Source organism: Acinonyx jubatus, chromosome A3, assembly GCF_027475565.1.
Source record: "Acinonyx jubatus isolate Ajub_Pintada_27869175 chromosome A3, VMU_Ajub_asm_v1.0, whole genome shotgun sequence".
In the NCBI taxonomy this organism is placed as follows: Eukaryota; Metazoa; Chordata; class Mammalia; order Carnivora; family Felidae; genus Acinonyx; species Acinonyx jubatus.
In genome coordinates, this window is record NC_069388.1 from 83,493,877 (window position 1) to 83,508,918 (window position 15,042).

The window sequence follows — 15,042 nt, forward strand, 5'->3', positions numbered from 1 at the left end:
CTCCTGGAACCTACTACCTTCTAGCAATCAAAACCTAACCCTTACTTCTCATCTTAAGGGGGGGAGCCACTGAAAAAGTCAGGTGCAGACAAATGTGCAACCCTAGCTCCCCCTCTGTTCTGTCTCTGAACACTCTACAGGCACCACTGGGGCTATCTACTTCCAGAGCCAGTAGTCACGGCCAGGCCACAATACCCCACACTCAGGGAGGGCCTTGGAATATGCTAAGCTCTGGTGAGGAGACTTCTAAAGGTGGCGGCTGAAACAAACTAGGGTCCCTGCTTCCAACTATGCACATCCGCTATGCAGGCTGCAAAATGGCCATATCACTTCCCCACACTTCATATACCCACCCAACCCCAACCCCAGTCCCAGGCCCTACTCCTCCCGCACATTCTATCAGATACTGCCTCCAGATAAGATCTGTTTCAGAGAGGAGGTGACCAGGGAAATGCAATACATTTTAATGGAATTTTAGCAAGTTTCAAAGTAATTATAATATGCCTTATAAAATAAGGCTTATAAATATGCCTTATAAAAATAATATTTAAAAAACCTTTGTAGCCATCTTTGATAATTTCCTATACATACCATGTAGTTTTCACAGGCCTATTCATTTGTTCAACTGAAATTTCAACCAGATGCAATGCCCCAGAATGGGTGTAGGTATGTACCTAGACACTCAATCATTCTGTCAAAAAGGTAAAAGAAAGCTCCCAGGCTGAACATAAAGACTGGTGATCAGCCACCCTTCTATGCCCTGACTTACCCCTCCCTGAACCCTGTTCACACCCACCTTGGAAGATTAGAGGAAGCTAGAGCTGCAAGAAATTTTGCTGGTTTCCTTGCAGCAATGGTATCCTTAATGAAAATGAGATTTCATGTGGAATCTTCATGTTTGAGACAAATAGGAGCAGAAATTCACTAGAATATAGTTATTGCATGAGGTCATATACGCCATGTATATGTAGTATAAAGTATATTGCTGACCACTCTGAGACTGATTTGATGAATATAAAAATTTGGAATAATCACAATTGTATATAATCCTCAGTATCCTATTTATTATTTCATTTTGGTTTACTCGCACAGTATTTAGAAAATACGGATTCTGGTTAAGTAGTTGCAAGTGGCAATAGTTTTGTATTGCTTTGTTTTAGAACAACCTGCCCTTACAGCCTGGGTTTCTGTCCAACTAAATTCATCCAGAAGCTTGCAAGAAAAGTAGTAGGAAGTATCTGTTTCAAAGTTGAATTGTTAGTAACACCTAATAAATTCTTGCATTTCTAATCATAAAGTCAAAAAGGAAACATTCATTCTGGCTCTAAAGTGATGATTTCAAGATGTGAGAGAGTCAGTTGTGGGTGCACAGACAAGTTTTATGCCATGAGGAGAACAAATGCAAATAAGCTTGATGTAGCACTTAACTGAGCAGGTGCAAATGTACCGTGTTCACAAACGCACTTGTGTAATTTTCTATCAGTGGAGACGTGGAGCAATCATGCCAACATTTAAGAGAGACAGACAGACAGACCAGTGCAGAATATCAATATCTCTCATCAAATATGTACATCCAGATGGCAGGATTTTATTCTGATGTTCATTCCAAGTAAGTTAACCTAGCAGCACATTTTAATATGCTGGTGTTTTTAGATATGTTAAAACGTGAAATAAAACAAGTCTGAATGTGTGTTATTTTTATTACAGTGTTTTAAAATAGTTAAAATATATTCTCCAACGGAAAGTCAAATAAAAAGATTGCAAAACTACTAAAACTCGTCTGTGGAGTCCTCTAGGCTCCCATGGAACTGAGTCTGAGAATGATTTATGAGGTGTACATAAGACTTAGTCAAAGTGTGGTCAGGGTTGGTTTCTTCTAAGGCCTCTCTCCTTGACTTGCAGCAGGCCACCTTTTCCCTGTGTCCTCATATGGTCTTTGTGTGTCCATATCCTGATCTCTTCTACTTACAAGGATACCACTTATATTGGATTACAGCCCACCCATATAACCACATCTTACTTTAATTACCACTTTCAAGGCCCTATCTCTAAATACAGTCACATTCTGAGGTGCTGGGATTTAAGGCTTCAACATATGAATTTGGGGGATACAATTTACCCCATAACAGGCATAATGGTCAGTTGAGTTGTCAAGTTCCCTTAAGGGGTTCAGAATATGAGAACCAAGATAGCAGCACCTGTCAGACACATGATCTTTCAGTACTCCTCCTCCACCACACTCCAGCATGATCTTGGACACTCCAAAGGAAAGGCTGAAACTACATTTAAACACCTCTTCACTTTAAATACACTGTATTTTTGTGTAGATTAGAGATGCGGAGTCACCAAAAAGACATGTAGATTTGAAAAGAGGAGGATACATTTTGGTACTTTTGGTTTTCTAAATTAGCACTCTAGGTTTAAATATGAAAACAAAACACACACAAAAAAACGTAGTGTTGAAGATTAAGGAGGGTGGATTTGGGAAGTTCTAAACCACCTGAATACTCACAGATTGGATAGTTTGATAATCCACATAAACTTAGATTTAGAATCTATGAAAAGTTAGGCTTTTGAAATCAGCTCTGATGAACAAAACTTAATTTCATTATTAAACAGAGCTTTTATTAGTGAATAAGAAGGACAAAGGATCCCCTTATAAAAACAGAGGGCAATAACATATGTATAGGTAGAAAGGAATATGAATGGCTAATTTATACATAAATGGTGTTCAATATCATTCATCAATCAAATGCAAACAAGATTAAAATAAGATACTGTTTTCTATTCATCACTGACAAAAAGATTAAAATATTTAATAATATGCAGTGCTACAAAAGGTATAAGATAGAACACACAGTTGATAAAAGTAAATTGAGAAGGGAAATTTTGCAGCATTTTTCATCTAGAATCAGCAGAAAAGCTTCTAACATTTTCTGCACTAGAGAAAGAAAAGATTTGTGCCCAAATGTTGAGATGCATCTGGTCAAGGCTCTAGAATAATAGATGTTCAAAACCCATCTCTTCTCACAAATTAGGGCTTGCTGATTGACCATAAAAAAGAATCTTTAAGATGGAAGTATATTTATTTGTAACATACTTCCTCTAATCTTTTAGATGTTCTTAATCCCAAGTCAGTCAATAAGAAGAATCTTAGCTCTCCTCATCTACAACCAAGTATGGCATTTCTTCATTTCAACCAAGTGTGGCATTTTTTCCTTTCAAATTCTACCAGAACAAACTTACCCCCCACCCCTGACTCACAACAGCCCATTTTATACCACACTCAGTCTCTGCCAGTACAGCTACAGCTCATTCCCCTGCTCTACCTTAGGATGCATTTCCCTAATCCACCATTTGCATCATGTTACTTCTTGCTTAAGAACCTTCAATGACAGGAGTTCCTGGGTGGCTCAGTTGGTTAAGTGTCTGACATCAGCTAAGATCATGATCTCATGGTCCGTGAGTTTGAGCCCTGCATCGGGCTCTGTGCTGACAGATCAGAGCCTGGAGCCTGCTTCAGATTCTGTGTCCCCCCGTCTCTCTCTGAGCCTCCCCCATTCATGCTCTGTCTCTCTCTGTCTCAAAAACAAATAAACATTAAATAAAATTTTAAAAAAAGAACCTTCAATGACTACTCATTACCTATTTCATCTCTTCCAGACCTCTCAAGGGGCTTAGTAATATGGGCCCTCCAAGCATTATTTCCTATTCTTTCTTTCAATACCTCTTCCAATCTAATTAGTCACATCTCACTTTTACCTAAAATCTATGCTCATGTCCACCTCTATGCCTTTGACGTTACAGTTTCTCCCACCTGTAACTCCCTCCCTCCTGCCTTCCCAAATGCTACTTGCCTTCCAATAATAATTCTAAAAAGGAATTGATTTTTACTGAGTATTATTTAGTGTTTTTTTCATGGTCCACGATTTCCCATGGCAAACATCACAAACCCTTCCATTCAATCAAATATTCACTGAATTGGTTTCTCACTTGGAATCCTGTGACATGCCAAACATTCTGATAGACACGTGATAGAGACAGAAGTGGACTCGATGTGAACCCTGATAGATGGAGAAGTAGAAGAAAAGCACCAGAGGCAGAAGGAACAGCGTGAGCAAAGGCATAGGGCCATAGGTGTGGCCTATGCAGAAAATAACATCTGATGAAGATTCGGGATGGAAATGGGTCACATGGGAGATAAATATTCTCACGTACAGTCAGTGTATATTCCTCAAGTCACTATAACAGACATGCTGACACATGTCATTAGAGGGACATATGCTCGAATTAAGTTGTGAACTCCCAGAATTAGACTCTCATAGGTTTCCTCCCGTACCATCTTTCTCTGATTTCAGTTGGGGAAGGTACTCAGATTTCCTTCAAAAATTAATATGACTCTAAGATTTCATTAACAATAACAACAAAACACTCAGGAACTATTCATATGAGGGTTAAGGTTCAAGCAAGGCAGAACCAATCATGGGCTAGGGCTTAGAGAAGGGAGGGCAGAGCAAGGAGGCTGGTAGAGTCAGGAGTGACTAGTGCTCCAAATGAGGTATGTCCTCACTTGGGAAAGGGGCGAGCCAAGTATGGGACAGGAGGTTTTATACCACGGTGGCACCTTCATCCAGGGGGTTTCAAAACTTCATGCAGGTACTGTTGACTGGACAACTTGTCAATTCCTATACCCCTGCCCTGAATCAGGCCCTCAAAAGGCTGCTCCAACCTGCTATGGGACTTAAGTCCAGGACTTACATGATGTAGTAAGGCATAGGATGGTTAAGTGTCACTAGGTCCTATCCACCCCAGTCATCTGAACGACTGGGTGTGATTTACATTTGTATATACATCTGCTCCCTCCAGTGCTAAAACTTGAAAATTCCAACCTGTTTTCCCAAATGGCCCAAATATGACAGTTTATAAAGCAATCACCATGCTTTTTTTAAATTGTTTTGCCTTTAAACTTAGGTCCTATGACTTCAAAAATATCAGTTCCATCTTCCTCCCTTTTAGCTAGTCCTGATAATTTCTTTCCTACCTTAACTGTTAAAAATCACATTTCCAGGGTCACCAAAAGGCTCAGTAATATGCTTCAACCACATAATTCACAGAAACGTCTGCCAAGCAGCTCAACTTTTCTACAACCCAAACAAACTCAAATTTACATTTTAGGAGAGCATTAAACTAGTAAAGAAAACATTCTCTCTACACCAAGATTTTCAGCTGTTTTCTAAGGCCATGCATTCATGGTGATATGTGAATCTAGAACGTTCCTTCTCCCTTGGTTGGAAAGCTTCTCCTCAGTAGCAAACACCATTAAAAATGTTTCTCAGTGGAATCAATAGAAGCATCTTGTCCACTATGTCACAAATTTCTGATATTGGAAATATTCAAACCTCAGTAACAACAAAAATTTTCCCAACTTCATACTTCCCTTTTCCTATTCTTATTCCTGGTAGCAAAAGGCAAAACAAAAACAAAATCCCACTAGAGTATTTGACTATATTTGTTTTCGACCTGAAAGCATTCTGCCAGGGACTTGTGTGTCCCCACTGTCACTATCTTTCTCCTGACCACAGTCTGGTTTTGGAAAGTCTAGAGTGTAAAGATTAGTAGTGACAAAAAAGAAGACAGAGAAATTGCAGCATATCTGCTCAGTGTGGTCTAAGCCCTCAGCAGCTGTTGTTTGACTGGCTTTGGGTGATGGAGTGAGGGATATGGAACACAATCAATCCCTACCCCGTTGCAGCTTTTAGTGAAACTCTTTGGATAAGCAGCGACCTCCCAAAGAAACAAGTTAAACAGCAGATTGGAGACAAGCTGGAGCAGGAATGCAGCACTGCCATATTAGAGCATATTTAGGCCCCAGGGAGGAAAAAAGTTGAGAGAACATAAATTCAGAAATCCATGAGCCCTGGGACTTAGTCTCACAGTCCTCTCTCTTCACTGTCTTTGAATCACTAGCAGCTGCAACCTGCAAGACTTATTTTAAAGCTACACCTAATCCAGCACCCTTGAGATCTGGGGCTCAGAGTTTACTCTTGGTGGAATTGGAGACCTTTAGAAGGCTAAAGTAAAATAGATGATGGCTGCCCTACAGCTCTGTGGGGAAGCTGAGCACCCTGCTCTGAACTTTATTAGAGCATTCATCACACCGGTATAATTAATGTTTATATCTCTCTCCCACTGGACTATGAGCTCCCCAAGGGCAGGAATCATTTCTCATTCATCTCTCTATCCACAGTGCCTAGCTCTGTTCCTGGCACAAAGCAGACTCCCTAAAAACGTTTGCTGGTGGATGCATGGGTAGATGGGTGGATGGATAGGTAGATGGATAGATGGATGGACAGATGGGTGGACAGATGGATGGTTGGCTGAAGGAACTGATTCTGGACTTAAAAAATAAAAACTTGAAACAAACAAACAAGAACAAGGACCAAAAACAAACAAACAAAAGCCTTCTATCTCCCAATCTTTTCTTGTAAGGGAAAATCTTTGCACCATATAAAACTAAAATCTGTATTAAAGGACATTTTCTTGGATAGTTTTTTCTAACACTATTCAAATAATCTCACTCCAAATCTTTCTGCTTTCTCTTTGGAAGAAAATTACTCTGATTAATTGTCCAACACGTTCCAAATATTTCCAAACAAGATTTGAGTTATTCCTGGAAAGGCAGAAACCATTTTCCCCTCCAGTGTCATGATGGCCAACAAACATGACTCCATTTTAGGAAGAAGGGGGCAGCAAAGGGAATGGGGTAGGAGAGGGGCAATATTGAAGGTTTCACTGGTTAGTCTCTGTGCCAGTTACTATTATATCACCCCTGGCTCCATTATATCACCCCTGGCCCCATAACTCAAGAGAGTTCCCACCTGCAAGGAGAGCTCCCCAGGCTTTATCAACTCTGATTCCCCTCCCACTAGTGACTACTATCTTCCACTCTTTATTCTTTGAGAATAAAGAAAGTATAGGAAAAATCTAACCATCTTTTAAAAATCATATAAAAAAATATGAGAATGCTGAGTTAAGCCAAGATAATGATTGAACCTAAAGTAGAGTCAGAGTTATTGCTGGTTACAACTACTTGTTTCATCCCTTGTGGACACTTTTTCCCTATACCCCCTTTTTTTTCTTAAGTCTTTACCTCTTCCCTTCAGCCCATCTACTTTGTTCCTTCCCCTATGACCTAGATTTTAACCCTGCCAGTGGAACCTATGGTCCCTGTAGACCTTATTTAACCCCACTAATGGCCTGGAAAACTAAAAAGAGTTCTGACCTCTGGTCTAGACATATAAATATTCATTGCTATTTATTTCCACAGTCACTTCTCTAAAGGGTTTCTCACATTTCACTCTGGTCAGATGTATTCCATGAATCCCAAGAAACCCAAGAGATGCAAGCCCAGATGGGCCAAAATATCAACCACAGCTCCCCAAACCCTCCCCAAGCCTACCTTCATCACCTCTCAACCCTTGCACAGGGACCCTCAGGTACCATAATTTAGAGGGAAAATGTGGTTCCTATTAGAAAGAACTGTTGTCTCATGTTTTGGAAAGTTGCTTTTCCTTCCTCTCTTCTCCAAACTTCAAATTAAATCTGCACTTTTGTAAAGGAAACTAAGCGAAGAGGAGAAGCAAGCGATGGCTTTATTATCCTGCGTGTGAGCTCACACTTCATCTGCACCACCTCACAGCGAATGGGAAGGGGACAATGGAGACATGAGGCCTAATTGTGTTTTATTGGAAACACATCTGTGCAAATTCCAAGCTGGGAACAGGTCTCCCATCTCCCCCACCAGGAAAATGGGAAAGGAACTCCCAGTGGCCTCGTTTAAACTTTATGTGTATCTTAGAAAATTGTGGATCTTCTGGTAAGTAAAGTGTAGGAAACAGAATCTTAAGAGACAGCCTAGACTAATAGGAGACTGTTATTTTTATGATTTCTTAGTTTATCTGTCTCAGATGAATAAGGCATCCACTACTGCATCAAGGGTGACAGCTTCTCCCAACAGCTCCCACCTCAGGCCATTTTGTGTTTCTTATTTGGAGTCTGATTTATAATCAAACAACCAATAATACAGGCAGGTAGAGGGAAATTTTTGAGGTGAAAGGGAAAGCAGAATATCTTGACCTTTTCAGCAACAAACTAAATTTACATGTTATCCAGGCAGGAAACCTCTCCCAACCACTCCATGAAATCAGACTCCTACTGCACCGAGGCCAGTTCAACACTATTTAGCATTTAATTGTCCTCTAAGTACTTGGAATGTGAGTGTTTTATCTCCCCAACTCACTTAGGACAGAGACCATGTTTACATTTCCAGCAGAGAGCTTGTGGGACCCAGCACAAGGTCAATGCATGTCTGTTGACTGATGGCAAAGTGTGTCTCTTTTGACTTCTTTTAGTAAAACAAGATAGGCCAGAAATGATCAAAGCAATATATCGTATACTTATGATAAAATTCCAGCGCCCATGTTAAAAAAGAAATTTGAAGAGAAAGCTGATATTGGAATACCACAAGAGAAATTGACTATAAGGAAACTAGGTTTTTAATAGATCACATAGCCCCTTCGGCCTCTTACATTTTTGTGTTTACTTTAGACATTTGAGAATTTAATATTGTTCAGAGTTGTCACATTATTTCAGTTATGTGTCACTGGATTATAACTTGATCTCCAACTTCAGAGCCATACCTTGGAGTAAATGCATTTGGGATGGTTTGGGAACAGGATCAAGAATGCTGTAATTATATGCAAACAAATCTGAAAAGTAAAGAAAGGAGCTTCAAGTCACAGGCCTTCAGCCTTCTGATTCAGCTTCACATGTTAATGAGAAGTTCAAAACATGGTGGGGGACTTAGACCCCAAGAGACCATAGGTGGCAGCAGAGTATGGGCATAACAGGAAAGCCCAGAGGTGGATAAAGCCGCTCATTTGTAGGGCCACCATGTTTACCTCCCCATGTCACACACAGCAACCACTAAGTGGAGAGTTACGTGCAAAATACAGGGATAGACCCAAGAAAGAGCAAGGTAGGAAGCACAGTCTAAGTTTTACAATACAAGGACTAACACATTGGGGGAGACTGAGAAGAAATCAGTGTGCTGGTGGTCACGGCTTGCCAATGGTATGAAACCAGATGAGCAGAAAGATATTGTATCAGTTTGCTATAGTTTGCCGCTATAACAAAGCACCACCAACTGAGTGCCTTAAATGGCAGAAATGCACTGCCTCACATCCTGAGGTACTGAGCTCAGGATTACAACATATCTTTTTTGAAGGGAAGGTGGTGTGTATGGAGGGGCAGAATTCAACCCATAACCAACAGGAATTAAAAAGCAAGGATCAGTGATCAGGAGGACACTGGTCTGGAGACACTGAAAAAAAAAAAGTCAGAAGCAGTAGAAACTAAAACCGTGACCTGGAACTATGTAAGCATTTCTTAAGTGTTCTTCCTGTCTTCAGTCTCTCCCTCCTTCCATCCACCTTCAATAATGCTGCCAGATTTCTTACTACAGATAGAGATGGTCACAGCCATCCTACACTCAGGACCACCCATGGCCACCCACTGTTGCTATTAAAGCATAGAATGTGAGGTCATTTGATGGGCCAACTGTCCTCATTTTGCACATGAGGAAGCTCGGCCCAAAGACAATAAAAGACTCAGCCAGTCTCTCGTTTGCCAAACCAGATGTCACTCAGATCTCAACCCCTCCCCCTGGCCTGCCCTGCTCCTTGAGTCCTAATTAAAAGAAAACTCTAACCCAGATTGGAGATTGGTCAGACTCATTCAGCAAAACTAGGTGCTCACAGTGCAGAGTAAGTACACCCCCCCTCCAACCCCCTCCCCCCCCCTCCGGAGTCCAGAAGCGCTCTCTAGAATGTGCCTGGAGAGCAGAAAACAAGTAATGCTACAACAACCAGAAACTATCTTCATGGCCTCAGGAAAAACTGTACCTTGGCAGTCACATTTCCCTCTGGGCAACTGCCCCCCTGATGGCTTCCCATGCTGGGCATGTGCAAGTGGTCCAGGGTGGGCAGGAGGGAGAAATAACACTGATGGAGTCAGTCCCATCAACAGTATATCCCTGTGAGGCCCTGGGTGCAAATCCTCACCAAGAGAGTCACTGTCCTTGGCACGGGGCCAAACAGTGCACACCCTGCCACAAAAACTGAGTCTATGGCTGTCTCTGTGTGTGTTTCTGCCATGGTCTCCCCAGAGCACTTATCTCAGTGTCCTGCACAGGGCAGGGAGGTGAGGGAAAGGTTTCAATAAAATGCTGGTTGATTTTCTTCTTTGTGCACCCCCCCCCCACCTCCTCTCTCACACTTACTTTCCTCCCCTGCCTTTGCCCCAAGCCTGCCGTATTTCTTGAACCAAAAATCAAGACACGTGGTCTGGCAAGCACTATTTCTGATGAGTTAATTCATTTACCAAAAATCTCATTCAGGTAGAGGTTTTAATCACACTTAATCACACAATTAATGGCTTGGCCTCACTGAACAGAAGACAGAAAACCAATGAGAACCCGAGCAATAACTCAGGTTTCAAGGATGGATGCCATTTGCTTGTGTGTACAAGGTAGCCTCCTGAACCCAAAATACAGCACCTTTAAACTGTAGACAATGCAGTGGCAGGCCAGGAAGCTGCCAGTAGCCACCCTGCTGTAAGGTCAAATCCAGCCAAGGATCACTGAACACGTTTGTCTTCAATCACCTGCACCATGAAGGCGAAGGCAAAGGCATCCTGGAAGGCAAAGACAACTCTTCTGCTGGCTGCACTCTGATGCAGTCCCCATTTAGAGGCCGATAATTAGGCCAGCTAAATCTTTTAATCTCGAAATTGGAAAACATGACTTCACGTGGTTCTGTAAATGTTAATGACCAATAAAACCAGCTGTAGCACCACATTTGGTTCAGTTTATTAATGTGCTATTTTAGATGAACTGAAGTAAAGAGAGATTCCATTATCCAACTTGAGAAGTCCTCCCCTGTGTGCACCCATTTACACAGCGTTTTTACTTGATCAGAAACCCAGATTCTCAATTTGTCCTTTTCCTTTTAGGATTTAGTTCCATTATTGTTGTGGTTTAGTTTTGGTGTGGTTTGGCTGGCTGGTTTTGAGGTGTGTGTGTGTGTGTGTGTGTGTGTGTGTGTGTGTAGCATCATTTTGGCTAAGAAGCGATTAAGCAAAGATCAGCAGTCCTGAGGGGCCAAGATACCTGTAACTCATCTCAACTCTCACAATTTTGCTTCTCAGAATTCAGACATTTGCTTCTACTTCCTGTTCAAAGGTCTACATTTTTCAGTCATGAAGATCAATCATGTACTGGTGTACTTGACCCACAGTAAACATGAGTAACTGTCCCACTGACAGACATCCAGGGACCGTCCGTTTAAAAAACCACAACGATGATTGCCTCAGCAAATGCTTATGAAGTAATCACTCTGTCAGGCATGGGATAGATAGCAATTCAATTAAGTAAGAATAATTGATTCACCCTTTCATCCAGCAAATATCTAAGGGCCTACTATGTGCCGTGCACTGCTCTAAATGCTGAAGATACAGAGCAGAACAAGCCAGACCACCCTCTGTCCCCACAAGCTTATTCTGCATCAGTGAGACAGACCACGGATGACACATAAATCCATGATGGAATGTTAGGTAGTAGTAGGTGTGATGGAAAACATAATAAATCCAGGCCAGGGGGTAAATAATGATGGGATTGCTACTACAGAAAGGGAAGTTGAGAACTGGGCTGGATAAAATTACAGAGTAAGCCAGGTTCTTGCAGAGGGAAAAAGTGTGAGAGGCAAGGAGGTGAAGGAAGGCAGCTGCAAATAACAGTCGGGGCCATATTGATCAAGCCCTCACAGGCCACTGAAGAGTTTGGGAGAGGAGAGTCTTAGGATCTGATTTATACTATAAAAGGATCACATGGCTGCTGGATGCAGAAAATACTATAGGGATCCAGAAGAGGGTGGGAAAGGGACAGGAGTAGAAGCAAGAAGACCAGTTAGGAAGCTACTACAATAATCTCCAAGCAAGAGATGTGAAGGTGGCTTAGCTGAGGTTGGAAGTGATAGAGGGGGTCATAAATGGCTGCATTCAGGATGCCTTCTGTGGCAGCACCAGTGGGATTTGCCGATGAATTTGAAATGGGGATCAAAAATAAGAGACAAGGATGACTTAAGGTTTAGCAATGATATAGGCAGGGTCTTTGAGTTTACGAGACACTTTCACATATATTATCTCACTTAGGATTCATTTTGAGACCTTGCTTCTCAAAGTGTGACAAGCAGACAAGTATCATTGACATTACCTGGGAGCCCATTACACAGGATCTCAGGCCCACTCCAGATCCTAGGAAACCCATATGCATGTTACAATTTAAGAAACAATGATCTGAGTCTCCGAAATGATGAGAAGGAGGAAGGTAGGTGATGATAGTAAAACTGTATCCTACACGTTAAAAAATTTGCCAAGGTTGCATAGTCAGAATTCAGGATCCTGACCACAAATCCTGTGCTCTTTACACACTTCATATTTTTGAGATATAATTCCTTCCCTCAGGAAGCTTACAGACTATTGGGGAACCATAACCCATACCATGTAACAATCATCATCTGAAACATCACAGTTTCGTTGGAGGTCACCAACTAGACACCATAGGATGGCCTTCAGCAAGAAGGCCAAATTCATCTTGGTCACAAATATGAGTAGAATTTAGATAAGGAGAAAAGCAGAGAGAAGGATGTGTTGTTGGTGGTGGTGGCGGTGGTGTGTGTGTGTGTGTGCGCGCGCACACACACGCGCACATGTGTGTCGGTGTGAGGGGGAAGCCACTATGAAGAGGAGAGTCACATGAACAAAGCCCAGAGCCACCCCTGACACTGATAAATCACCCTCCCCGTCACGTTCTGCCTACCAGACATATTGATCCTGAACTAATCAAGTAGAAAGAGTCATTGGGGAAAAAATAACAGGCTTAAAAAAATAAATCCCCTTTACACAATTACTGCTCCAGGAAGAGCGAGCTGCACCCAGTTGATGGCGAATTTGCCAAAAGGCACACACAGGACTGGGGGCGGGCGGCGGGGGCGGGAAGGGAGAAGGATGTGGGAAGGCAAGCCCCACCAGAGAGAACCTGGCACCTGCTGCTGTTTGGTTTTAACCTGTATCTACTGCACCGGCTCCGGTGTAACATCTGGGCTCAGTGCAGGCCTGATTTAATAATGTGCTGGGAGCTGGCATTTGCTGCAATCCCCCAGCAGCAGTAAATAGTAGCAGGGAACATGCGTACCAGACCTAATTTGCCCCCTTTTTCTACTTAGAAAGGCACATTAATATTTAATAGAAGAAAAATAATTCATGCAGATTTGAAAGCAAAATCCAGGAAAAGGCACATTAAAAAAGCTGGGGGAAATGGGTCTGTTTCAGGAATGCTTGATTTTTCCCCTAAACGAACTAAAAGCTCATGATTTATACACATGGAGGCAACCTAGGCAAATTTCACCCACCTGCCTCCTCCTGTATTTTGGTTCCATGACTATAAACATCACCTAACTTTTCACCCAGGCCTGCTACTTCCGCCTTCTAGCTTCGGTGCTGGAAATTCAGCAGCGAAAGCAGGGTCTGATGCTCAGTGTTGGGCTTGGAGAATGTCTCAGTCTTCCTATGTCATAAATGTCCCTTACGACTGTGGGGCTTAGGCTTGGGGTCCCCATTTTTTTAACCAAAGAACAGGTGTAGGAAAACAGAATGCTTAGCATCCTTTAAGAAAGGACTGTATGTGGTGATACTCGTCTGGGTAGGAAAAAACATGAGCCATCCAAGACAGGCCCTGGGAAAGAGAGCAAGATGTGTCTCAGACCCTTCTTATCCTCCTTTCGTTAGCATTCTTCATGGAGATTCCAAGTACTCAGTGTCCTCCTGCTGTACCTTCAACCTGGACATGACTGTGTGGCACCCCATAGAGGGAAGAACTATGCTTAGGACTCCCCCTTCCCCCCTCCTCCCTTCAAAACTTACCAATTTTATGTCCTCTCACTGCAGGAACCTATTCTCGACATCCCAAACCACTAACTAATCTATCCTGTGGGTTCACCAACTCATTGGTGTCGCAGCCAAGATAGCACATTTGTATTTTACCAAGGGTCCTTCAGAAATCAAGCCTTCCCCTCAAAGACTAGCTTTAAGAGTGGACTTACAGGCTCAGATGCACGTGCCCCTTAAATTATAACACACGGAGGGGCCTGGTCTTGTTTCCTTAAAGCATATTCTATAACACGCTGCAGTGAGCCTCCACCAAGGACCCCCATGTCATCTCCTCTCGTATCACATTAGACGGCAGGGTAGACTCTGGCTTCCCTGTCACACCAGTGTCACTTCTCTCTGCATCCTAAAAACTACCTTCAAAAAGTGCCTTACACTTCTACAGCTCAGGATTTAATTCCCCTCAGCTAATGACACATGCCAACTCGCTTTGACAACAAGAGCACAAGGGTGTTTTAGAAGCAGACAGGTGGGCCAAGCCTGCACCTTTAAGGTGGAGAGCAAAATCCCTGGGCAGAGGGCAACAGCTCAGACCCACAGGTACAGACGGTACAGTGTTTAGGCCTTCCCTGAGCTGCTAGGGGTAATTCCCAGGCCACACCAGCAGGTTTTCATTTAGCCCAATTTTGCCTCATTTCCTCTAAAATCACTACTGCAATGATTTAATGTCCAGGGCTGAGAACAACACATCTTCTCCTTTCTCCCTTTCTTACCATGAGCTGCTCTCCCTTGAGGTTGTAACAGAAACTCCAGCATGGCGGGCCAAAATCATTTAATAAATGTAAAGCAACATGGCCTTCCTTACAGGGCAAATGTGTGACCACAGTTTTTCCATGTAAATAATGTAATTTTTGTGAGGAAGGGACCTAGGGCTTTTTTTCCCTATGAATAGGCCCATTATAAGCTGCACCTGACCAAGAATCACTTTAGAATTGTTCTTTCCTGAGCTCTCTACTTAGCAAATATTTCCTGATGCTAAAT

The 15,042-nt window shown here is 42.4% G+C and overlaps 1 protein-coding gene across 3 annotated transcripts in view; it reads right to left on the reverse strand.

Annotated features, from left to right (window-relative positions):
• LOC106976242 (E3 ubiquitin-protein ligase RNF113A) overlaps positions 1 to 15,042 on the reverse strand; it is a 503,753-nt gene that overhangs the window by 255,141 nt on the left and 233,570 nt on the right. The gene's annotated exons all lie outside the window — the stretch shown is intronic.